This window comes from Prionailurus viverrinus, chromosome A1 (genome assembly GCF_022837055.1).
Source record: "Prionailurus viverrinus isolate Anna chromosome A1, UM_Priviv_1.0, whole genome shotgun sequence".
NCBI lineage: Eukaryota > Metazoa > Chordata > Mammalia > Carnivora > Felidae > Prionailurus > Prionailurus viverrinus.
The window spans coordinates 160,126,601-160,152,668 of NC_062561.1; positions in this window are offsets into that span (position 1 = coordinate 160,126,601).

Here is a 26,068-nt window from a genome sequence, read left to right on the forward strand (position 1 = left end):
ATTCAATGAAATATGAGCTAACATGCATTCCAGGTCCAGATTTTGTTTCTATTTAATGGTTCAGTATAGATCATGACTTTGAGGAACTGGACCAAGATTTTTAAAAAAGGAAGATTACAATAAAAATGTGTGCAGATATATTTCTTTTCAAAGAACAGAACTTTTGCTCTGCTCTCAATAAGATAAAACAGCCACAAATGACAGGACAAAATTTAATTGTGTTGCCATTTGATACAGATGTTCAATTTCCTATTGAGAAGACTCCACTCTATATAATATGGAAGATAAATTGCATTAAGAGAGACAACATAATTGCCAAAAATTAAAAGACAAGTTTTATTTCCATTATCAAACCTAAATATTTCTGGAAACTTGTATCAAACATTTGGGCCTTCTTAGTTCAAAGCTGAGTTGAAATGATACTGCTATGCTTTTGGAAGTAGACAAATTAAACTCTTTACTTTTCATCACATCATTCACTCATGCAAGTACATTCATATAATATCGGTTTGTCAATTCTCCTTAAGGCAATACCAAGAACAATATACCTACTTAGGTATCTCTAAGAAATCCAACAAATTCCATAGTAACATAACACATAATACTTGCCAGATTCTGGTTTCCATACTTAATAATTGTGAGGTCAGGAACTAATCTGAAAACAGGTTAAGAGGTTTAAGGCTATATCCACAGTTAAGAATTTTTATCCAGCTCAGTTCAGTTGCATTCTTTCATTATTTATCTGAACATTTTTATTATGGTAAAATATACATAACATGAATTTACTCTTTTAACCATTTTTTAAGAATACAATTCTTTGGCATTATATATATTTACATTGTTCTCCAACCATCACCACCATTCTTTTCCAGAACTTTTCAAAATAGGAGATACCTCTCCTACCTTGTCTTTCTTACCTTGATCATTCATTCATTCATTTAAAAAAATAATGTATTTATTTTTTAGAGAGAGAAAAAGAGACAGAGTGTGAGTGGGGCGGGGGAAGAGAGAGTAAGGGAGACCCAGAATCTGAAGCCGGTGCTCAAACTCAGGGGCCGTGAGATCATAACCTGAACCAAATTTGGGCGCTCAACTGACTGAGCCACCCAGGTGCCCCCATTCATACATTCTTAATGCTATATTGAATCAAATTAGAGTCCCTGGGCTTGAAAAAATTTATTTTTCTGGAAGTGATTCACAACAATTAATAATTACACAAATAATGCCTAGGTGCTTATTTGTAAGATTGTATAAGATCCTAGATATGCAAGTTTGGTAGATAGATATTAATCACAGTAATCATATAAATAATTGTGAACTTCAGACTGAGATAAGTACTATGAAAGAAGAAGAGGTACATACCCTGAGGCCGTGAGACTATAAAATAAGGGGATTTGATTTGATTTAGTATGGAGATAGGCATGGCTTCTCTGTTGAAGTAACTTTTGAGCTGACAGCTAAAGGAGAAGCATGTGAGGCAGGAGGGTGTGAGTCGAAAGATCCTTAAAAAGGAGTTGCTTGTGCAAAGGTACAAAGGAAGGAAATGAGAACATTCTAAGGACCTGAGAAAGTCATTGTGGCTAGAGTCCAGAGAGGGAGCTTTCTGTGCTAGGAGCATTTGGGGGTCAGACCACAGGTTGTCATGAGATTCATGTTAAAGAGTTAGTCCTTAAGGCAAAGGGAAGCCATTGAAGTATTTTAAGCAAGACTAATATAATCAGATTTGCATTTCAAAAAAGGACATAGGTTGCTTGTGTAAAACAGAAGACCAGAAAGGCAGTCCAGGTGGGTGTTGGAAGACCAGTTAGCAGTCTCTTAAAGAAACTCAAGTGAGCTTAATGGTGGTTTGGATTCTGGTATTTGCAGAGAAATTGGAAAGAAGTAGAAAGCAAAGAATTAATTACTGGGAGATAATGATATGTCCACTGAATACGTTAGTGTTTATACTGTCTATTCGAGGTCTTTCAGGAACAGGAAATATGGCTTCCTAACTTTATAATATTCAGAATACTTACATTTAGGAATTCAATAGATGTCTCTGATCATAAAACCATGGGCATGTAAACATGCTGAAAAGTTGTTCAACTTTGTTGCCTTTCATTAGGATTGGAAAATCTAGTGTCTGCTAACAGTACTTTTATTCTTCTAGTCATCTAGATAAGGGGGTTTTGTATTAGCTTTGGACTCCTCATTAAAATGTCCTGCAATCTAATCAGCATGGGAAAACCCACTGGTATTTTCATATCTTCCCCTATAATTTGGTTTTAAGGTTTTGGATGTTCTTCATCCAATAGCTTCTGCATTAGCTTGTTTGCAGCATGAGAGTGGTTTAATCAAATAAAAGTTCATCGTTTTTTAGTTATATAACAAGAATCCTAGCAGTCACATGATTGCTGATTTTATTAATTTTATGTGACTTTGTATAAATACCCTAGTCTGGTCAATTTTCAAGGGTGTCCAAATTAAGCTTTCTATTTTTCTCTTGGCCTTTTTCATATAAGGCCACAGCATACCTGCCATTATGTCTCATTCCTGGCAAAAAGGTGAAAGAAGTATCAAAAAGAAAGACAGTGACAGTTGTTATCAGGAGAGCTGAGAATTTTCCAGATTTGTTAAGAGAATTCTTCTTTTGTCTCATTGGCCAGAATTGCCACAAGATTTCTCCTACATAAAAAGGAGCCTTGGGAGTTATGTTTTTTAGTTCACCATCCTCTGAAGTTAAGGAAAGCTAAGGAAAAGGAGATTGGAATGGGTACTAAGACATTCGCACTACAATATCTACCATAATTTCCTAAATAGTACTTTTTTTCTGATTCTTTGTCCTCTTTCCTACCCGACTACACTTCTCAGGAAAATATTGTGGTTCCTAACTTAGCACTCAAAGATCTTTATAGCTTGGTCCAAACTACTTACTAAATTTTATCTCCAGTTATTCTCATATATAAATGCTCTATTCTAAGCAATATCTGGTATGTTACTCTGTAATGTCCTGTGTTTTCCTAATTTAATTCTGCTTTACATGGTCTTTACCTTACAGAGAATTCCTTCTTCTCTCCTTTTATATGTTTACTTAACACACAAGTTCCATTTTAAAGTTTGTAAGACTTTCTTCTCCTCTGTCATCAGTAGTTATCCCTGCCTTTTAATTCTTACATGTATTTATTTATTTTCCATGTATTGACACCTGGGTTTTATTAATTATTTTATGCAGTATACCAGTTAAACTACAGTTTTTTGAGGGCATGGTCTATACCTTTTGCCTTTTCTTATAGTCTTATATTAATTATTATATTATGCTATATTATTTTAATTATATATTATATTATATTATATTATATTATATTATATTATAGCAGAACACATGTCTGTGGGTTGATAGACCATGTTGAAACAATATCAGACAGGAAAATTATTTTTATTTAAAATTTTTCCAGTAGTGCATTGGAGTTTACCTCTACTGTCAAGAAATCTCTTTAGGTTTGACCAATTTTCTTCTTATGTGCCCCCAAATCAATATTAATAGTTATACTATACTAGGTCATTTTAATATTAATTTACAACTACAAATATTATCCCTTCCAAGATCTGATTGACTGCATACATGATTAGCATTTCATAATTATATTGAATTTTCTTCCTCATATAGCCTTATTTCCTTAATCATTTGCACATTTGATAACAGTATTGACTTATTACATATAAAAGCTTCACAAAACAGAATTCACCTCATGACCTTTTCTTATTGTGATTTAATGGCTTGTATGGTATTAAACTGATATAATTATGTTGGAAAATAGCAGAGACAGACAAATCATATGATCTCATAATGTATACAGTGATCTGGGAGCTGCGAATACATTTTAAAATTTATTTATATATTTGGGAATACCTTCCCAAGGCTCCATTACAATGCATTGAAAATATTTCAGTGAAAATATCTGTAGTGTTTCAGAATAATAAGAGCATTTACAACTGGAGTTTTTCAGACTGGACAAATTTAATTAGGCTAGGCAAGAGGCACTGGATGAAAAAAAGAGTTCACATATTTTCCACTTGCTAGCTTCATTTCAAATGCATCTGTTTTCTGGATCAATTATAGCTGTCTGGAAATAAATAAAAAGAAAGTATTTCTGTAACATCACAATGTGATGAATTGCATCAGGGACTAGCACAGTGGGAGTTGTATCAAAAAGATATCTAATTGGTGAAAGGAGTTATCTTCAAACAGGCTTTTTCTGAAATAATTTTCTTAACACTGATATGTTAACCTCTACTCAGCAAACAAAACATTTTTGATCTTGCATTGAAAATACGGCATTTTCAATCTAAATGCTTGTAACATATACAACCCAAATAATCTTTTTGATTTTTATATTTTATTAGGATTGGCAATTAAGTTTGTTTCATTGGCACACCAATTTCTGTGGCTTATACAAAGGCTGCAGGATGTAGTTAATAAAATTCAGAATAAGATAACTAGGTGTGAATTTCATATGCATTACTCAGTGTGGACTGATAAATCTCTCTGAATTTTAATTTACTTATTTATAATTACAGTGTGGCTATGGCATTAAACAAAAATATCTGTTTATAAATAGAATAGTAATCTAATAATTTATGTTAACAATGTTAGCACTCTTTTTCTCTAGCAGCTCATGCTTTCAGTTCATTAAATAATTTCCTAGTTGTCACCTCAGTGGCCCACATGGCCCAGTTTTAGCATCATTTAAAAAGAAGTACATAAAAATATATATATGCAGGGGCGCGTGTGTGGCTCAGTCGGTTAAACATCCGACTTCGACTCAGGTCGTAAACTCACATTTCCTAAGTTTGAGCCCCGCATAGGGGTCTGTACTGACAGCCCAGAGCCCGGACCCTGCTTCAGATTCTGCGTGTGCCTCTCTCCTGCTCACACTCTCTCTTTTTCTCAAAAATAAATAAATATTTAAAAAATTAAAAAAAAATAAATGCAATGTGATAAAAATTTAAACTTGTATCTCTCAAATAATCTGAATTTTAATCAAATTGTTTCACAATAATACTTATAAAAACCATTCTTTTCCCTCTCCTTGGTTACAGTGTGTTGGTTCCGATAAGCTTCTTATTTGCAGAATCTTTCACTCTTTCTCTCCAAAAAAAAAAAAAAATGGCTTGAACTTCAATTCATGAAGATTGTTGTGTCTTGATTTTCCTTCTGCCTCTTTTTTTATTTTAATTTTTTATTTGAGCATAGTTGACACACACATTACATTAGTTTCAGGAATACAGTGTAGTAAGTCAACAAATTTATGCATTATACTATGCTTGCCACAAGTGTAGCTACCATCTGGCACTGTACAATACTATTATAATATTGTTAACTATATTCCTTATGCTGTGCCTTTTATTCCCATGACTTATTCATTTCACAACTGGAAACCTATATCTCCCATTCCTTTTTTACTCATTTTGCCCATGCCCTCACTCTCTCCCCTCTGGCAACCTTCAGTTTATTCTCTGTATTAAAGGTCTGACTCTGCTTTTTGTGTTTATTCGTATGTTTTGTTTTGTTTTTAGATTCCATATATGAATGAAATCACATGGCTTTTGTCTTTCTCAGCTTATTTTACTTAGCTTATTACCCTCTAGTTCATCCCATGTTTTTGCAAATGGCAGGATATCATCTTTTTTTAGGGCTGCATAACATTCCATTGTAGGTGTAGGGTCGCCAGGGTGGCTCAGTCATTTAAGCCTCCCACTTTGGCTCAGGTCATAATCTCATGGTGTGTGGTTTCGAGCTCTGCATTGGGCTCTGTGCTGACATCTCAGAGCCTGGAGCCTACTTCGGATTCTGCGTCTCCCTCTCTCCCTGTTCCCCCCCACCCCCCACTCATGCTCTGTCTCTCTCTCCTTCAAAAATAAACATTAAAAAAAATTAAAGGGGTGCCTGGGTGGCTCAGCAGATTGAGCGTCCGACTTTGGCGCAGGTCATGATCTCACAGTTCGTAAATTCAAGCCCCATGTTGGGCTCTGTGCTGACAGCTCAGAGCCTGGAGCCAGCTTCAGATTCTGTGTCTCCCTCTCTCTCTGCCGCTCCCCTGCTCACACTCTGTCTCTCTCTCTCTCTCAAAAATAAACATTAAAATTTTTTTAATTAAAAAAATTCCATTGTAAGTGTATATGTGTATATATGTGTGTATGTGTATATATGTATATGGACGTATACATGCATATACTATATCTTCCTTATCCATTCATCTGTCAGTGGACACTGAGATTGCTTCCATACCTGCCTTTCAGTCTTGTTTTTTCCCCACTCATTCAAGTCCCTACATGAGATTTGGGAAAATTGGTGGTGAAAGTATATTTTCCTGAGTATTAGAGGAAGGTTGAGAGGGAAAAAAACAAAATCCAACACATGTTTTTTTCAGCCCTTGTAACAAGTGAATGGACTACAGAGTACACATTTTAAAATTATTTTAAGCAACAAATTTCAGTCTTGAGTGTCAACTTTGTCTTGTACCTCAAAATAGACTTTTTAAAAAAATGTGTATTCATTTTTTAGAGACCAAGAGAGAGCATGAGTGGGGGAGGGGCAGAGAAAGAGAGGGAGACACGGAATCAGAAGAAGTCTCCAGGATCTGAGATACCAGCACGGAGACCGATATGGGGCTGAAACTCACGAACTGGGATATCATGACCGGAGCTGAAGTTGGATGTTCAATTGACTGAGCACTCAGACACCTTGAAAAATACCTTTTTAAATGATGGTTTAGATTGTAATAATATTAATCCCACTTTCTAGAAGTTAAAATTTTGTTTGTGAGAGTTTTCATCTCTACTTCATTGAGAAATCAAGGATATTTCCTCTATGTACATTTTATTCTTCGTATTATTTCCATCATTGTCATTCAAGAGTATGTTCTGTCCAAATTTACTGTATTCATGAAAAGTATAGAAAATTTGCCTCTTATTTTTTATTTGGCAATTTGAAGTAGTGACTCAGCTATCAACAATCACTTAATGAGCTCCAGACATATGTTAGGGACTGAATCATTACCTGGAGATATAAAGTCAAACAAGACAGAACCTCTATCCCCAGGGCAAGTGATAGTAAACTTCATGTTGTTCTAGGCACCATATAAGAGGGTGTTCTTTAGGAGACGTTACATTTCCTAAATGACACATGACGATAAATATCCAACAATATTGACTTGTGCCACTTTCTGGTAGTAATGGGTGCTTCTTACTGGAAACCCCAAATTAGAGAAATTTTAAAAAGTCTCACTCCCCCCAAAAAATACAAATACATTTTGTCACATTTTTGTGGAGAGTTACAATGTTGGGAAGGTACATAGTTGTCAAGGAGAAGCTAAGGAATTGAGAAGGGTGTTCTAAAGGGCAAGAATAATCTAAAATGTAATTGGGAGGGAGAAACCCCATCAATGTGTTTAGTGGGTTTTAGGAGGTAAGAGCCAAGCTGCTGTTTTCTTGAGGGAGAAGCATATTCTTATCTTGGCTGAAACACAGCTACGTGGTTTAAAACTTACCTTAAGGAGAAAAGGAATAAAGAAAGGAGAACATAGTTGATAGAAGATTGAATTATGAAAATATTAGTAGTTAACTTGAAGTGCTCATCATTCATTCATTGATCCAACAAGTACTTATTGGGTATTTCCTGTGTCCCAGACATTGTCAGATGCTAAGAATACAGTAATAAAAAGATCCAATCTAAGAATAAGGAAAATTATGTGCTTTTGTTATTTCTTTAATGTGTACAAAAGTTTCTCTGATAAGCAGTCACTTGTGAAATATTTAATGAATAAGACCTGAATGTCATTCAGTAATTATTTGCTGGACAAAAGACACAGTCCCTCATCTTAAGAAACAAAGAAAAGTCTAATGAGAACTCAAACTTATTGATCCCTAGCTATGTGCTAAGCAGTGCTAAGTGCTTTATGTTGATTTTTTTTTTAGTTTAATGCTTTCTATAAGTATATCAAATAAATACTGTTGTTACAGATGAGGAAACAAATTTAGAGAAGTTAAGCAACTTGGTCTTAAGATTCCATAGCTACTAAGTGGCAGAACTAAAATTTGAAAAGAGCAGTCCAGGTTCCTCTTTTAAGCACTGTATTAAACTGGATTCTCCTGCCTCCCTGATAAGGTCAGCAGGTGCCCAGGATCTTTTCAAAAGCATTGTACATATTTAATCTCTACTGCTGGTATTAGAACTTGGGTAGAACAATGTGAGAAGCCTTAAATACAGTAAGCGATTTAATCATCACATCAATTTTATGACCATTTTATTATAATGGTTTATGTCAGACTGGGTCATCAGTCATCAAACAGAATAGAGAAAATTCTACTTACTGAATTGGCATTTTGTCTTAATAAAAAATCAAAGACACTCCTTGCCTTTTAGAACCCATTATAAGTTAAACTTCTGGGATAAGACCTTAAATTCTTAGTCAAAGTATAATTGTTTGGAGTATTAAATCACTTGTCTTCAACAATTCTCCAATAATTTGTTGAACAAATTATACTCAGTATCCTACTAATTAAATTGACACAATATTTGGATCATCTTTTATTTGCCAGGTACTGTTTTAAGGATTGAAGATAGCAAATGAGATAGTTTTTATAGATGATATCAAATTGCTGTCCACAATTATTCTAGAAATGTGCATTGCTACCAGCAAGTAAAGGATGTTCCTTTCCCCTATCCTTTGGAACATAATATATTTTTTTCTAACCTAATTGGCTTTTAAAAAATGTTATTGTAGCTTTATCCTGTGTTTCTCTTTTTTATGAGTGAGGTTGAGTATCTTTTCACGTTTTTAGGGCATGTGCTTTTGTATTTCTGTGAACTCTCTTCCTATACCTCTCCCACATTTCTATTGGGCTGTTGGTATTTTTTTTTTTTTTTACTGATTTGTGGAAATACTACGTACTGAAATAATTTACTGAGTGTTGCCTCAACACCACTTGTAGAATAATTAATTTTAAATATAAATTTTAAATGTCAACTTTAACACATTCTAAATTCTCAGCTGCATTGGGTACTATCTCTGGATTTCTGTTTTATTCCTTTGAAATTTTAGTTCTTCCATGAGCCAATACCACATTTATTTATTTTGGCTGAATAATATGTAATATCTGGTAAAACTAGACCCCTTAATGCCTTTCAGATTTTCTTGGCTCGTCTTGTATATATGTTTTTCCAGAAGTACTTTTGAATTGACTCATCTAATTAAAAAAACACTTAGATATAAACATTAATAGAGACATAAAAGATACTGATATTCTGAGGTATTGATTTATATTTATTTTATTTATTTATTTTTACTTTACTTTTATTTTATTTTATTGATCGAGACACAGAGAGCATGAGCAGGGGAGGGACAGAGAGAGAGAGTGAGACACAGAATCCAAAGCAGGCTTCAGGCTCTGAGCTGTCAGCACAGAGCCCAATTCGGGGCTTGAACTCACAAACTGAGAGATCATGACCTGAGCCGCAGTCGGACGCTTTACCGACTGAGCCACCCAGGCACCCCTGATTTATATTTACTGATAAAACTCAGGAAGCATGGACAATTTTCTGTTTTTGAGTGTTTCTATCCAACAATACACAGTACCTTTAATTTTTTTTTATGTGCATTATGTTCAAAAGAAATGTTTTAAAGTTTTGTAATATTTTCAGTTTCCGACTTCAGCTCAGGTCATGATCTTCCGGTTAGGGAATTCTATCTAGGCCCTAAGGTTGAGCCCATATCGGGCTCTCTGCTGACAGCTCATAGCCTGGAGCCTGCTTCAGATTCTGTGTCTCCTTCTCTCTCTGCCCCTCCCTCACTTATGCTTTGTCTCTGTCTCTTTCTCTTATAAATAAACATTAAAAAAATATATTTGTAAAACTTTTAAACAAAATTATTATTCTCATATTTTATCTTTTTGGTGTCATTTTAGTCATTTAGTTTTTGCAATCATATTTTTGAATTGATTTTTGTGTACTTGGAAATCATTAATCCCACATTATTAGGTTATTTATTCATAATGGTTTTTATTGTTATTTGTAATAGTGGTGCTAGGTGTAATAATGGTAATAATATCTAATAAAGTCAATAATAACAGTTGCAAATAATGGTAATCTTTATCCTTTCCTGGTTCTTGTTATCCTCATTATCCTGTCTCCATCTAGCCATATGTCCATCCATCCACCTACCCATCCATCCGTCCATCCATCCATTCATCCTGTTTAGCTTAAGAATTATTTAAGAGAGATCCCAAAACATTTCTTATATGCTTGTTTATATGTGTTATTAATTTATACTTTAATTGAATTGTGCTCAGAGGATATTATTTGTATTATTTTTATTTTGAAATAAATGGAAAGTTTTATGTATCTTCATATATGGCCACTATTACAAATGTTTTTGGGGAAGCTGAAAAGAAGATATATTCCTTGTTTTGAGATTTAACTTATTGAATATGCTGTTTAGGACTTTAATATTTGCTTAGTGTTGTTCACATCATTTGCCACATACTGAAAAAATACTATCTCATTATTTCTCCTTTTATTTCCTGATGTTTTATGTGAGAATATTGATACTATGCTATTTGGTGCTTATTCTTAAATTCTAGAACTCTCTATTCATAGTATTATTTAGCAATAGACACTGACTCTTTGTTACTTTTTATTCTCCTTTTCTTTCAATTCATATTTTTCAAATAGATTAAACCCATGTCTTATATGTAAAATGATCTTATATGACTCTGGCCATTTGTTTTTATCATTTTTGAATTTATATGTACTTGTTGATACACTCTGAGAATCTTTTTTCATTTTAAGGGTGTGTTTCCAAGGGTGTGTTTGGCACTTATTGATATAAGTATTTTTAGTCCCAGAGTCATATTTTGCATACACTTTGAGTCTGTTGCTGCTTTGTGAACATTTCATTCTAAGGAATGCATTTTTTGTATGTGGATTCTTTTACATTTCCCCAGAGATTTTGTTCTAGTGATTATTTTTTGCTTTGAGTAAAATTGACACGCACTGTTACATTGTGTAAGTTTTAGGTATACAACGTAGTGATTGAACTTTTCTGTACATTATACTATGCTCATCTGTCACAATACAATGCTATTACAGTATGACTGACTTTATTCCCTCAGCTGCGTCTTTTATTCCCATGACAATCATTCCATAACTGGTAATCTGTATCTCCTACTCCCCTTCACCAATTTTGTCCATCTTCCACCTACCTTTCCTCTGGCAACCGTCAGTTTGTTCTCTGCACTTACAGGCCTAATAATTTACCTTTATTCCACTGCTGCATAAAGGGTAGTCTGTGAAGTAATGCTGGTCTGCAAATTGTTGGTTCAGTACTGAGATAATTATAGAAATTGTGACTACACATTTATAAATTTATAAGAATTGAAAAGCACAGCACAAGGAATATAGTCAGCAATGTTGTAATACTGTCATATGGTGATTAATGGTAACTATACTTATGGTGAGCATAGCCTAATGTATAAAATTGTCAAATCACTATGTTGTACGCCTAAAACTAATATAATATTTTATGTCAAGTACACTTCAATAAAAAAAAAAAAAAGGAAAAAGATAAAATTTAGAAAAGCCTGTAAATCCATTAAGGTAGTAAAAAAGAAAAGATTTTCTATTTAATTTTGTTTGCTTGTCTTCCTCCCTTTTCTATTAGGGTAGATCTCTGAATTTAAAAGTCATACATTAAATAATAATTTTAAAAAGTCGATATTGATGCAACATCCAAGTATATGATCATTTGGCAAGCAGGACTTTATGGACCAATTTGGACGTTATTGTGCCTATGTGATTAGTCAGAGATAGCAAGCTCAGTAGGACTATGTTGAGTTCATTATACCATGATAGAATATATAATATCATTACAGTTAATTTGTCAACAGTAACAGGTGTATAAATAAACTGAGGAATATGTAAAGATTTCAACAAAAGTTAGAAGATTAGAACAGAGTTTCTCCAGATAGTTATTAAGTATACCATAATTTAATAACAATTAACGATTCAATAGGAGATAATATTACTATTACACACCTGCAAAAAGTTATCATAAAAGAAAGGGGAACACCTTTACACTGTCATTGGGAGTGCAGAATGGTGCAGCCCCTCTGGAAAACAGAGATTTTTGGAGGTTCCTCAAAAAGTTAAAAATAGAACTACCCTATGACCCAGCAATTGCACCTCTAGGTATTTATCCAAAGGATACAAAAATACTGATTCAAAGGGCCACATGCACCCTAATGTTTATAGGAGTGCTATCCACAATAGCCAAATTATGATGAATACAGTATATATACATACAATCACACACAATGGAATATTACTCAGCCAGCAAATGAAGAATGAAATCCTGCCGTTGGTAATGGCATGGATGGAACTAGAGTGTATTATACCAAGTGAAATAAGTCAGAGAAAGACAAATATCACACAATTTCACTCATGTGAAATTTAAGAACAAAATAGATGAACACTTGTGATGAGCACTGGGTGTGATATGTAAGTGATAAACACTAAATTCTATCCTGAAACCAGCACTAAACTGTATGTTAACTAACTTGAGTTTAAATAAAATCTTGGAAGAAAAAAAAACACTTTACACATTTGAATTTTATTTTGAACCAGAATTTTTTGATGAATAGGAAATTCATATAGCCTTTTTTATTATGGAATGAATTCAAATTTAACTTTTATATTATAAATAGTTTGAAAACTCTTGAAGGTTGAATAAAAGTTTCTAAAATATCAAGTAACTAAATGTATAAAATTAAATTCATGAAGATTATTTTAAATTCATTTTAAAATTCTAAAAATAAAAAAAAATTAAACTTAGAAAATATCAGCTATCTCACTTTAGAAACCATGTAAAAATATTCTGAATTTCTTAATTGGCTTTCCTTCCAATCAATATGATTTTTAAGACTTGTCTACCATAGCTTCTCTACTATGAAAGCTAATAAAGTAAAATGTAAAATGCTATTAACATTCATAATTGGATACTTCTTGTAAATGAAATCATACAATGTAAAGTCTTTTGTATTTAGCTTTTTTCACTTAGTCTAATGCTTTTGAGTTCTGTTCATGTTGTAGCATGTACCAGTAGTTTCTTTCTGTTACTGAGTTATATTGTATTGCATAGATCTTTTTTTTTAAATCTTTATTTACTTTTGAGAGTGAGAGAGAGACAGACAGACAGAGTGCAAACAAGGGAGGAACAGAGAAGCAGACACAGAATTTGAAGAAGCTCCAGGCTCTGAGCTGTCAGCACAGAGCTTGACGTGGGCCCAAACTCACAAACAGTGAGTTCATGACCTGAGCTGAAGCCAACGCTCAACCAACTGAGCCACCCAGGCACCTCTGCATAGATACACTTTTTAAATTTTCCCATCCACCAGCTGATGGACATTTGGAGCTCAATGTGATTTTATTTGTATTTATTTATTTATTTGCATTTTTAAAAAGTTTTTATGTAAATTTCAGTTAGTTAACATATGGTGTAATATTAGTTTCAGGTGTACAACATAGTGATTCAACACTTCCATACAAAACCCAGTGCTCATCACAAGTGCACTCCTTAATCCCCACCATGCCATTGCAAATGGCAAGATTTCGTTCCTTTTTATGGCTGAGTAATTTCCACTGTGTATATATACTACTCTTCTGTATTTGTTCATCAATCGATGGACACTTTGGTTGGTTCCATAATTTGGCTATTGTGATGATGTTGCTATCAACATCAGGGTGCATATATCCCTTTGTATTAGTAATATTGTGTTCCTTGGGTAAATACCTAATTAAGCGATTGCTGGATCATAAGGTTGTTCCATTTTTAACTTTTTGAGGAACCTCCATACTGTTTTCCACAGTGGCTGCACCAATTTGCATTGTACCTACAGGGCAAGAGAATTTCCCTTTCTTTGCTTCCTTGCCAACACCTGATTTTTGTGTTTTTTATTTTAGCCATTCGGACAGATGTGAGGTGACATCTCATTGTAGTTGTGATTTGCATTGCCCTGATACGTGATGTTGAGCATCATTTCTTATGCCTGTTGGCTGTTTAGATCTTTTCTTTGGAGAAATGTCTATTCACATCTTCTGCCCTTTAATTGGATTACTTGTGCTTTGGGTGTTGAATTTTATAATTTATATATAATATAATACAACAGCATATATAATATAAATGTATGTTATTTGTATATTTTGGATACTAACCCTTTATCAGATAGTCATTTGTAAATATCATCTCCCCTTCAGGAAGTTGCCTTTTACTTTTGTTGATTATTTCCTTCACTGCGCAGAAGCTTTTAATTTTGATGTAATCCCAATAGCTTATTTTTGCTTTTTTTTTCCCCTTTGGCTCAGGAGACATATCTAGAAAGAAGTTTCTGTGGCTGACTTCAGAGAAGTTGCTGCCTATGTTCACTTCTAGGATTTTTATGGATTCAGGTCTTACATTTAGGTCTTTAACTCATTTTGAATTTTTTTGTGTGTGTGTATGGTATAAGAAAGCAGTCCACTTTCATTCTTGTGCAGCATTTTTTTGTCCAGCTTTCCCAACACCAGGTGTTGAAAAAGACCATCTTTTTCCCATTAGATATTATTTCCTGTTTTGTCGAAGATTAATTTTAGGTTTGCATTTTTTTTTAACAGATTAATGGTATTAAGCATCTTTTCCTGTAAACCATCGCCTTTGTCTCTCAATCTTTGTGTTGATTGGATAGTGCATTCAAAGTTTGGCTAATTCTCACCCCTCTATCATTAAAACTCTGTTTTGGGACTTCTGTTGGTAAAACTACTATTCCCATCAACAGATATGGGAGTGAAGGTATGAGTGTATCCAGACAAAAGACCAGAGATTCCTGCTGCTTTTATCCAACGTTCTCGCAATTTCTTCAGAATGAACAGTTTGCAATTTCTTGCTTATCTTTTCATTGATTTACAGAGCCCAGATTGGCTATTTTGACAATGTTGTCCAGTTTTATAATTTTCTTCCTCCTCCTCCTCCTCTTCCTCCTCCTCTTCCTCCTCTTCTTCTTTTTATTTTTTTCAATTTTTTTTGCAGAGGGTAGTGGGAAGGGGAATCTGGCACCTTTATAACACCACCATAGCTAGAGGTTTTGTCTTTGTTAATTAAGCTTTATTATATCTTATAAAGAATTATTACTCTGTGATGAAGTAGAAATTGAAAAGGAAGAAAGAAAACCTGGTCCTTTACCATACATAGATAGACTAATAAGCACTACTTCTTGTTAATCATTTAAGTTTCTTTCCTTTACACAGTATCTATTTGCTGCCTACCATGATTAAGAGCATAATTGGTTATTTTAGTCTTTCTGATTTCTCTCCCTTCTACACTTCAGTAAATTATATTTTTTCTTAGTATTTAACTTTATGAATTTAAATTAATAGCAGATACTTTTATTACCACTTTATCAACTTTTAAATAGTAATTTGAAACCCAGCCACTAGAGATGATAAAATCAGCCTACTGAACTTTCACTTGGGGTCTTCTATTTTAAAATTGTATTAATTATAAAATGTCTATATTATCTTGTTTATAACATTCACAATCTCTTTTATAATCCTAATCTCTTCATTTACTTTAATATGTACCTAAATTTTAAAAGGCTCAGTGATTCACTACTCAGTGAAACTACCAGTAGTTTCTTCATCATGTAGTTAGCTGATATAACTGTCACCTCTTCTTCAAGAGGAGCCATAAGAAATAGACTGGGTCCTTTCACTTTGTTCCATTTGTCAGTCACCCACATATGAGAATGACAAAATTGGGTCATACTTTTTTTTTTTAAGATTTTGTAGATATTGCTCTACCAGCATTGAACATTACTCTGGAATAAAAGGTTATATTGACATTTTTTCCCTTTCAGTAGCTTGATATTTGTACCTGTATATCTGATAACTTTACCAGGGTGTGTTTGATCATTTTGTATCAATTGTGTGTGTGTGTGTGTGTGTGTGTGTGTGTGTGTGTGTGTGTGTGGCATGGAGTACCCTCTCAGTCTATAGATTAAAATAACTCTTCCACTATGTTTGCATTATTGTTTGCGCCACTATTCTGTTTTTATCTAGGAGAAAAAAATATGCTTGTGGTTTATTTCTTTTTTACTTATCTTTCCTAACATTTCTTTTATAGTCATTGTCATGGTTCATTTCCATTTTACTCTATTGTTAAAAATCTTGTCCTTTATGTTCTTTCATCTGCTTTCAGTGGTGTCTATTTTCTTTTGAGCCCCTTCAACTATGCCTCATTTATGCTAATTCATTGGTTCTTATCCTACTTTTTAAATGAATGCTGACAAATTTAAATTTCATCTCCTTCTACTGTGTCCCATACAAACCTGAGCAATTACATCTTTGTTTTCACTTTTCATTATAGAAACAATTGATTTCTTGACTTTGAAAAAACTTATGAAGATGTGTGTCATCAAAATCTTTGTTCTACGGTGACTGTTTCCTGGTGTGCTTTCTTCTTTGGCTATTTCTTTTGTTTCCTTCCTCCTCCTTCTTGTATCTTTGCATAGATCCTTTTTGCATTCACTTTGGAATTGTTGAAATTATAAAAATAACGATAACAATAGGAAGGGAAGAGAAGATTGGTATCCAGGGATACATATACTAGGCTGTCGGTAATTCTTTCACTGTTATGGAATGGAGTGTGTGAGTGAGGCTGTTTTGCCTTTATGTTTTCACTGTCAGCTAAAATCCTGAAGGCTGGTTCATTCACAGTGGCAGTTCTCTCTTTTTCCTGTGCTATAGTCATCTGCAGTGGTAGATGGATTCCCACTCAAAATTTGGTTTGGGTATTGAGGCTAATGATGCTATACAAACAAGAGGGTGTAGAAAGTTTGATTCTTTAATTATATAATTCATTTCTCTGAGTAAAGCAGGTGCAGAATGGCTTGAGAGTAGAGAGAATGGCTCTTGGCTTTACTGTGGTTCAGAGAAGGGGTCAAGAGTCAGAGTTTCTGCACATAGAGGTTTGCATGGTTTGAATCTTCTGCAAGTGTCAGTGGAATGAAAACCAGTTTTTCTTAGCTTGTCCAGATGTGGAGTACAAAGGTAAGAAAGAGGGGGTAAGCTTAAAAGCTGTTAGCATTCAGAAAAAAAAAAGAAAAAAAAAGATAGTCTACTCATGATACTCTGTCAGACTGACATAGTGCTTCCTGTAAATAGGCTTAACTGTGTGGTTCCCTATGGAGTGCCATCTTTCCAGAGTTGAACAATGTTTGTTACACAGATTGTGCTGCCTTCCAGCTGACCCTACTTTTATTCTTATGAATGGACTATTGGTGATTTTGTATCTCATATACCATTATCCACTAAGTAAATTTGCCAGAGTTTATACAAATCTGCAGCAGTAGGCATGCCCCTTCTATCTTCACTGTTTATCAGCTTTTCTTCTTGTTGATGGTTCAGTGTTTCAGCTGCCTCTTGGAGTTAAAAGAGTTGGGAATGATGTCTATTTCTTAAAAATGTTTATTTATTTATTTTGAGAGACAGGGGGAGAGAGAAAAAGAGAGAAGGAAGAGAGAATCCTAAGCAGGCTCCACACCGTCAGTGAAGAGCCCAATGCGGGGCTTGAACTCAAGAACCATGAGATTATGATCCATGCCAAAATCAAGAGTCAAATGCGTTACCAACTGAGCCACTCAGAAGCCCCAATGTCTATGTTTTTTTTACTCTTTTAATTACATTTTGGGATTTCAATGGTATTTCAGTCTTTTTTTTTTATAGTATCATTTTATTATAGTGTAGGGTATAGTGTAATTTATTTATCACCCTATAGATGAAATTAATGATGCTCATACCCCTATTAGCAAAAACTGAAGAAAACTTATTATTTAGCTTTATAGCACATATAGCTTTGCACATATTTGTCAATATATTAAAATAGATTTTGAGAAATATAATTGTCCAATAAAAATCATATACATTTTACATTTTAGGAATAATTATCAAATTGTTTTCCAGAAAAATTATTCCAATTTATACTGGGATCATAAGGTTCTAGAGTCCCAGGAAAAACTTATTTGTTATAAATAAATCTTTAGGTCTCTTGAAATTGAGGGCCAGAAGAAGCTTTAGAGGGAGATTTGGGGCCTCGTCCTTATGTTAACATGAGCTTGTTGGAGTCATTAATAAAAAAATGAGGGATGAGAGATGTGGCAATTTTTTCCCCAAAACTGATTGCACTGGCTACAAAATCAGGGTAATGACATAAAATGATTTTATATATTTATTGTATTTTTTTATTTTAATTTTTTATTCAAATATCAACAATGATTTATATTTTTAAAAGAATGTTAGTGTTTGCCAATGTGAAGAATGACTTGGAAATGAGTTGTGCAAAAATAGATAAAGGTGGCTTAGATTAATGTAGCAATGGAGATAATTAGGCAACGAATATGAGGTATTTCATTGGTTACTTATTATTTACTGATACTGACTGTTTTACTTTATCTCTCATAATCCATATAACCCTGTGTTCTTACTATCCTCAATTTTCAAATGAGAAGACTGAATCTTGCAGAAACTATGGAACTTTCCCAAAATCATTTTATAAATGTTTGAACTGAATTTTGACCTTCAATCAGTCTGCCTATAAATTTTGTCTTATTTTATGTTTGTTTTAGAACATCACAAGCTCATTATTTTTTACAAAACAGAACAAGAAACCTGTTTCATGGAGGAGGGAGATGTAAACAACCATCATCCATGACAAATCACTATAAGCATTAAGTCATTGCAGTATGTGTTTCCATATAATCTTTTGTTTCTTTCCTTGTGTAAATATCTTCTTTCTCATCAGTTTTATAACCTCAGGTTTTATGTACAATTTAAATATAAGCAGATTCCCATGTCATTAAAGATTTAAAGCATTTAATAAATGAATTTATAATATTTACTATAATCATAGTGACATATTATATATATACATTTAAGGCAATAACAGAAAAATTCTTATAACAAAGTAAAAAGTAAATATGTGTACCAAAAAGCAAAACTAAATTCTAATAAATATTGGGGCGCCAGGGTGGTTAAGTCAGTTGAGTGTCTCACTTGGTTTCAGCTCAAGCCATGATCCCACAGTGAAGGGATCAAGCCCTATGTCAGCCTCTGTGCTGAGTGTGGAGCCTTCTTAAGATCCTCTCTCTCTCCCTCTGCCCCTCTCTCCTCCTTGTGCTGTCTGTCTCTTTCTAAAGTAAAAAACAAACAAACAAAAAAAACCAAAAAACCCCAGACATTCTAATAAATGTTGACTTTGAAAACTTGACATATTGTATGTATATTGTTGCAATTTAAATGAAAACAAAGGATTTTTCAAGCAAAAAAAAAAAATCTAGAATGCTATAAAGAGGAAAAATTCCCAGTTGTCCTTAAATTTTCAAACAAATATCAGGGAATAGACAGGCTATGTTTGGATGACTTACAACACAATAAAATTATTTTGAGCCAGTACATCATTCAAGTTCAGAAACAACTCATGCACATTCTTAGTCATGAAAGAAGTCATGTAATACTGCCCTCATGACTCCTTTTCAAAGGAAATTATGATGAGAAATGAATTTAAATATAGAACTAAGTTATGAAACCTTTGAAAATGGAGTGCTGGTGAGCAGTGAACTTACTTGGTCTGAAAACTGGGAAAAATGTTCATAAAATAGAAAGTAATTGCAATAAACTTTGACAGTCATGAGGCTAATAAAAATTGAGGTAGGGAATTATTTTATGACTGTGTGAGAGTGTCAATTATCTAATAATTCATAAAAAGTCAATATATACTATCCACATTTGAAATACGTAATATGAAAGCATGATTTTTGTTCTCCCAGTTTTTTATAATATCTCTTCTAAAGAGTTTTATTTTTAGAAGATATGATGTCTTATGGGATTTACCCTTTCATTCAAAATCTTTCCATTCAATTAAAATTATGTTATAATAATTTTAAAAACTTATTTAATGTAATTCCATTATTTATAAAATTATTTCTATCTTTGTATCTATATATCTATATAAAATATGCATACCTCTTTAGAATATTAACAATTTTGTGTTGTGTGTATAAATGTTTTATTTTGCATGATTTAAACATGTCTTTGCGTTTTTTTTAAACATTTATTTTATTTTTGAGAGACAGAGAAACATAGAACGTGAGCAGGGAAGGGACAGAGTGAGATGGGGACACAAAATCTGAAGCAGGTTCCAGGTTCTGAGCTGTCAGCAGAGCTCAACACGGGGCTTCAACTCACGAGCTATGAGATCATGACCTGAGCCAAAGTTGGATGCTAAACCGACGGAGCCATCCAAGTACCCCACAAATGTGTCTCCTGGAATTCTCTCTCTATATTGAGTTCTTATAATGTGCTGCATTAGTTTCCGAAAATATTAGTTTTTAAAAAAGTTATTGTGAGTTAAAAATAATGGAGCAGTATTTTTAATTGCTATAGTCATCACCAAAAGAATGTTTGGAGATGTTTTACTTACCCATTCAGCTATGGGAAATTTATATTATTTCCATGTTTCATGTTTATTCAAGAATTATTTTAGGATAATTGTAGAAATAGCCATTTGTGGTAGTCAGCTGCTGCTACAATACTGTATAACAATCCTCCCCCAAACTGACAGATTTGAAACCGAGCCATTATGTTTTTCACTTACTAATCTCCGTGTTGGCTTTGACTCTACTGGAGTTTACCACAAGATGCAGACTGGATGCAGTTTGGATCCAAGCATTTCTCATTCTCTGGCCAACCAGTGTACATTCTTCTGGTAAATGACAAAACGATCAGAGCAAGACAGCATTCAGAAATACATGATGCTTCTTAAAGCAGATATGGCCCACATTCCATTAGTTAAGCAAGTTAAAAAAGTTAAAGAAGTCAATGACCAATACCAACATCACAGGAGCAGAGAAATATACTCTGCATCAAGGGACAGGGCAATAAATATTTGCTGAAAAATAATCCAATCTATCACCATCATTAATCAAATATTCAAACCAATGAATATGTAACTATAGATCAGATCTCTGTTCATATTGTCTATTCTAAGGTTAAGAGGAAGTTTTCTGGAGCTGACATATGGCTGACAATAAATAGAATTTCATTAGACAAATTGGAAGGGGGGGTGAAAGGGTGTTGAGCTAAATGACACAATATCCAAAAAGACTCATTTATGAAAGGAGCCTAATACGTTGAAGAGATAAGCTTTAGTGTGACTAGAGTATGGTGAGAGGATGTGACAATATGATTTTAAGTAAACTTTCTGAGGAAGACAGATATTAATCCTCAGAAAGTTACTTTGCCAAATAACAATGTGTTAAAAAGTAATTTACTTAAAATCACTATGTACCCAGTAATCAAGTCACCATTTTTAAAATTTCAAGCAGAGTTTATAACAATTTATATTACATGATATTTTCCATAAACTTTGAGGATGTTTTTAACATTTATTTTTACTTTTATTTGTAATGTATTACTGCTGTTTTGCTGAGGCTGGCCAAAGTTTAATGTATTCATTTTGTTTTCTAAACTTGGGTCCTTTGACATTAGAAAATAAATATATCTTACATACTTCTAATTTGGGCATCTACATGTTTTGAATATCAAGAATTTTATCCTTAAATCACAGAGTTTCTCTTTTCTAATAAACGTGCAACTGGCTGTTTTCTTAAACATATTTTAGTTCGTATATATCTTGAATTACATGATTAAATATTTTAAAGTTAATTTTGAAAATGTAATGCATGCTAAGTGTCTAAAATGTGGAGTACACTCTGGATATATTTAATCTTGGCTGCATTGAGAAATCCATGGTGAATCAATGTCGGGGAAAGTAAAAGTAAATTAAAACACCGCTAAAACTTTGAAAAAAACCTTAAAAGATGGTTAACTTCATTTCATTAAGACCAATTCATAAAACTTTGTATATAAATGATGGAAACACATTTTAAATTTGGAGCTGTGTGTGTATGTGCATGTATCTGTGCGTATGCTCATGTTAAGTAAAGAAATGCAATTCTAATACAGGACATGATTCCCATGACCCATGAGGTACTATATAGTCTTTAGGTCAGATCTAGTTGTGTGTTTTTTCTCCCAGGCATTCTATATCTTAACTTTTTTTTTTTTTTTTTTTTTTTTTTTAAGAATCCATCCCTTTTCAATATTGATACCTCTTTGTAGCCTCTTGCTATGTACTGGGCACAAGTAAGCCTTTTTTTTTTTTAATTTTTTTTTTTTAACGTTTATTTATTTTTGAGACAGAGAGAGACAGAGCATGAACGGGGGAGGGTCAGAGAGAGGGAGACACAGAATCTGAAACAGGCTCCAGGCTCCGAGCTGTCAGCACAGAGCCCGACGCGGGGCTCGAACTCACGGACCGTGAGATCATGACCTGAGCCGAAGTCGGCCGCCCAACCGACTGAGCCACCCAGGCGCCCCCAAGTAAGCCTTTTTTTGACTGTTCCTGGACTCTTGCTTATATGGTTTACTCAGGAAGTATGTTCCCTGCTCAACAGTTGTATCCTGCTATACCTTTTTAAAATCTCTGAGACAGGACTACTAGCCAGCCCATGATGCTCTATGTCTTTAAACATAAAGCAAACTTCTTTGGCTACCTTTCTACGCCATGACACTCCTCCTCCTACTCACCATTTCCACTTCTGAAAAAAGTGATGTGCTTTTTTAAAATTGATGTGCTTTTGTCACCATATGTTATTATAATATTACTGTATTTCCTATGCTGTACTTGTAATCACTGTGATTTATTTATCTTACAACTAGAAGTTTGTATGTCCTCTTAATCCCCTTTATACTTCAGTAATTTTTTTTTAGATTTATATGCTTTTATCATTACAAGGAGGAAGATAGAGACTATTTTGAATTGATATTTTGTTGTCTCTTCACATATTTTTACATGTATATTTTTAAAATGAATTGTATTATTTTTATCCTGAGCTCATGACATTTCTAATTTAAACAGTAGATATTTTACAGATATTTTATTCTGTTTTTCTGAGTTCTCCCAGGCTGCAAATTTATAACATCATTGCTATTGACAAATTTGACTCAAGTAGAACGAGTTAATGTTCAGATTTTCCTACTAGATGTTCCTGTCTAGTATAGCCCGTATATGTGTCCATGCATATACATATATTATATATATAATTGTTAAAGTCTTCAGTATTTCTGTTAATCAATGTACTTGATAAAATAATGAATTTGTTAAGAAGTTCTTACTTCCCTTTTAAGATGCAGACTTTCTTCTTAGTATGGTCCCCCCCCCCCACCGCCAACTGCCATTGTAGAAATGATTTGATAAAGTAGAGAGCTTTTGGCCAGCCATTCATTTCACTCCAAGTCAGATGTTTTCTTTCAACATCTGTTTGAAATGTGGTTTGCTTCCTTTTTGTTTACACTTGTTGACTTCGCTACAATGTTTTATGAACACCAAGAGTGGTAACAAAGCTGTCATATTTTTCTTTTCCATTAGTTATAAAAATTATTGTTTCTTCAATTAAATCTCCACAAACTATGAATTACTGAGTTTTTGGATTTATGTTTCTTGCCTACCCAGAGCTCACATTTTCAAATCATGGAGAATGCTGTATTTTCTCTGCATTTCCCTCCATTTACTATATTTTAATTTATAAAACCAATATAAAAATATAAAGAAATCTATAATCCTAAACATAATACATATGATTTTTTATATAGAAAATATGGATTTGTATTTTTATATTTGTTTTCTTTACTGTAATTTTTCTCAGGGGATCTGCTGGTATCAAAGCCTTAAATAAAATCCTTTTACTCAGTTTTCAAATTTCCTATAGATTTTAATATCTTATAACCTGTTTTAGAGTCTCTCACTTTCATAAAACACTTTGCCCATTTCTCATATCTCACTCCCTGTGCTAAGTTCATGATCCCTTTGGTCATGTTTATATATTCAGTTTTTCATTAGAATTTATAAGAAAGGATAAACTGCAGAGCCATTATTTTTTTGTTTTCATTATAGGTAGGTAGGTGCCTTTAACAGAGAGCTTCATCAAGTTCATGAGTTATTTTTCAACTTTAGTTTTATTTGATTGTTAAATTTCTTCATATAAGTTCTTTTTAAATTATATTGTTCTTTAAGATGATTGTAATAATCCATTCCATTTTCTATATTATTAGAAAGTAAATCATATTTGAATATATATGTTCAAATACAGATTATATCATCTTTTAACTGTTTTTATGCACTGAATCTAGACATATATAATTTTTTCCATTAAGCTTTTTAGGCTTGTTAAATAATCATCCTCCTTTATTGAGGTGGTTTTCTTTTCTATTGACATAGGCCTAACTAAATCACATAATTTTATTCCTCATTACTAACAAAGACAGTGTTTTAGCCATTATAAATCATTTTTGGTAATTTGCTAGCTAGCTGCAGGTTTCATTAGACTATTTAATATTTATGTTACTGATATTTAAAAATACATAGTACATGAGATTCTTGCATATCAAAATCTGAATCAGTTAGGTAAATACTTATTTATATTTATTTTCTTTAAAACATTTTTTAAAAATAATCTCTACACCCAGTGTGGAGCTTGAATTTATAATCCTGAGACCATGAGACACACACTCTGTTGACTGAGCCAGCCAGGCACCTCTCGTTGATATTTTTCCTAATGCTTAAATGCTTTTTAATTTTGAAAGACATGTAATTTTCTCCTGGTTTACATTGTTGGTAATTATGAATCTAATTGTCATTCCTTTTCTCAATGATTGGATGTTTAAATTTCCATTTTTTAATTTTGTGTTCCACAGTTACCAGCAAGCATTTAGTTTTGGATTTTTTAAATTTCTGTTTCAAGTTTTTGTTCTATCTGAATTATAGGATTTACATATTTAATCAAGTCTAGGAACTTCTTAGCTGATATATTTACAAATATTGCAACTAATCCATTATCTCTAACTTTGTTTACACTTAAATTGAGTGCACCTGTTAGATTTTCTTATTCTATTCTTATTCTTTTTTTTTAACTCCAAAATCTTCTCTTTTTCTATACTTTTGTGTTTTTGTATGGCATTCTGTGCAATTTTAAATCCCATTTTGCAATTCATTAATTTTTCAGTAATATCTAATGACATTTAATTGTCTATTGAGATTATTTTTAATAGTTTTTATATATTATATTTTATTTTAAATGAAGTTTTTATTATTTTTTATTTTTAAATGCAGAAAGTAAAGAGAATTCCCATATACTTACCCTAATCCTGCCCACAGTTTCTCTTATTAACATCTTGCATGTCTATATGCCAAGCCTTGCTAAACCCTTGGCAAATACCGATCTTTCTAACGTCTCTTTAGTTTTGCTTTTTCCAGAACGTCATATAGTTGCAATCACACAGGGTATAGTCTTTTCAGACAGGCTTATTTTACTTAGGAATACACATTTAAGCTTTCTCCTTGTCTTTTCATGGCTTTTCAGCTCATCTCTTTTTGTCATTAAATAATATTCCATTGTATGGATGTACCTATAGTTTGTCTCTTCTCCAGTTGAAGAATATGTTGGTTGTTTCCAAGTTTGGCAATTATGACTAAATCTGCTATAAACATCTTTGCACAGGTTTTTGTGTAAACATAAGTTTTCCACTCATTTGGATAGTTACCAAGGAACATGATTGTTGGCTTGAATAGTAAGACTGTTTAGCTTTGTACGAAACAGCTAAACTCTTCCACAGTTAATGTACCATTTTGCATTTTCACCAGAAATGAATGAGAGTTTTGTTACTGCATGTCCTCATCAGCATTTAGTGCTGTTTGTCTTTCACATTTTAGCCACTCTAATAAGGTGTGCACTGGTATATCATTGTTATTTTAATGTGAAATTCTTTGACTACATGATTTTGAGCATCTTTCATATGCTTATTTGCCACCTGTGTATGTTCTTAATGAGATGCTTGCACATGTCTTTTGCCCATTTTTAAATTAGGTTGTTTGTTATTGTTGAGTTT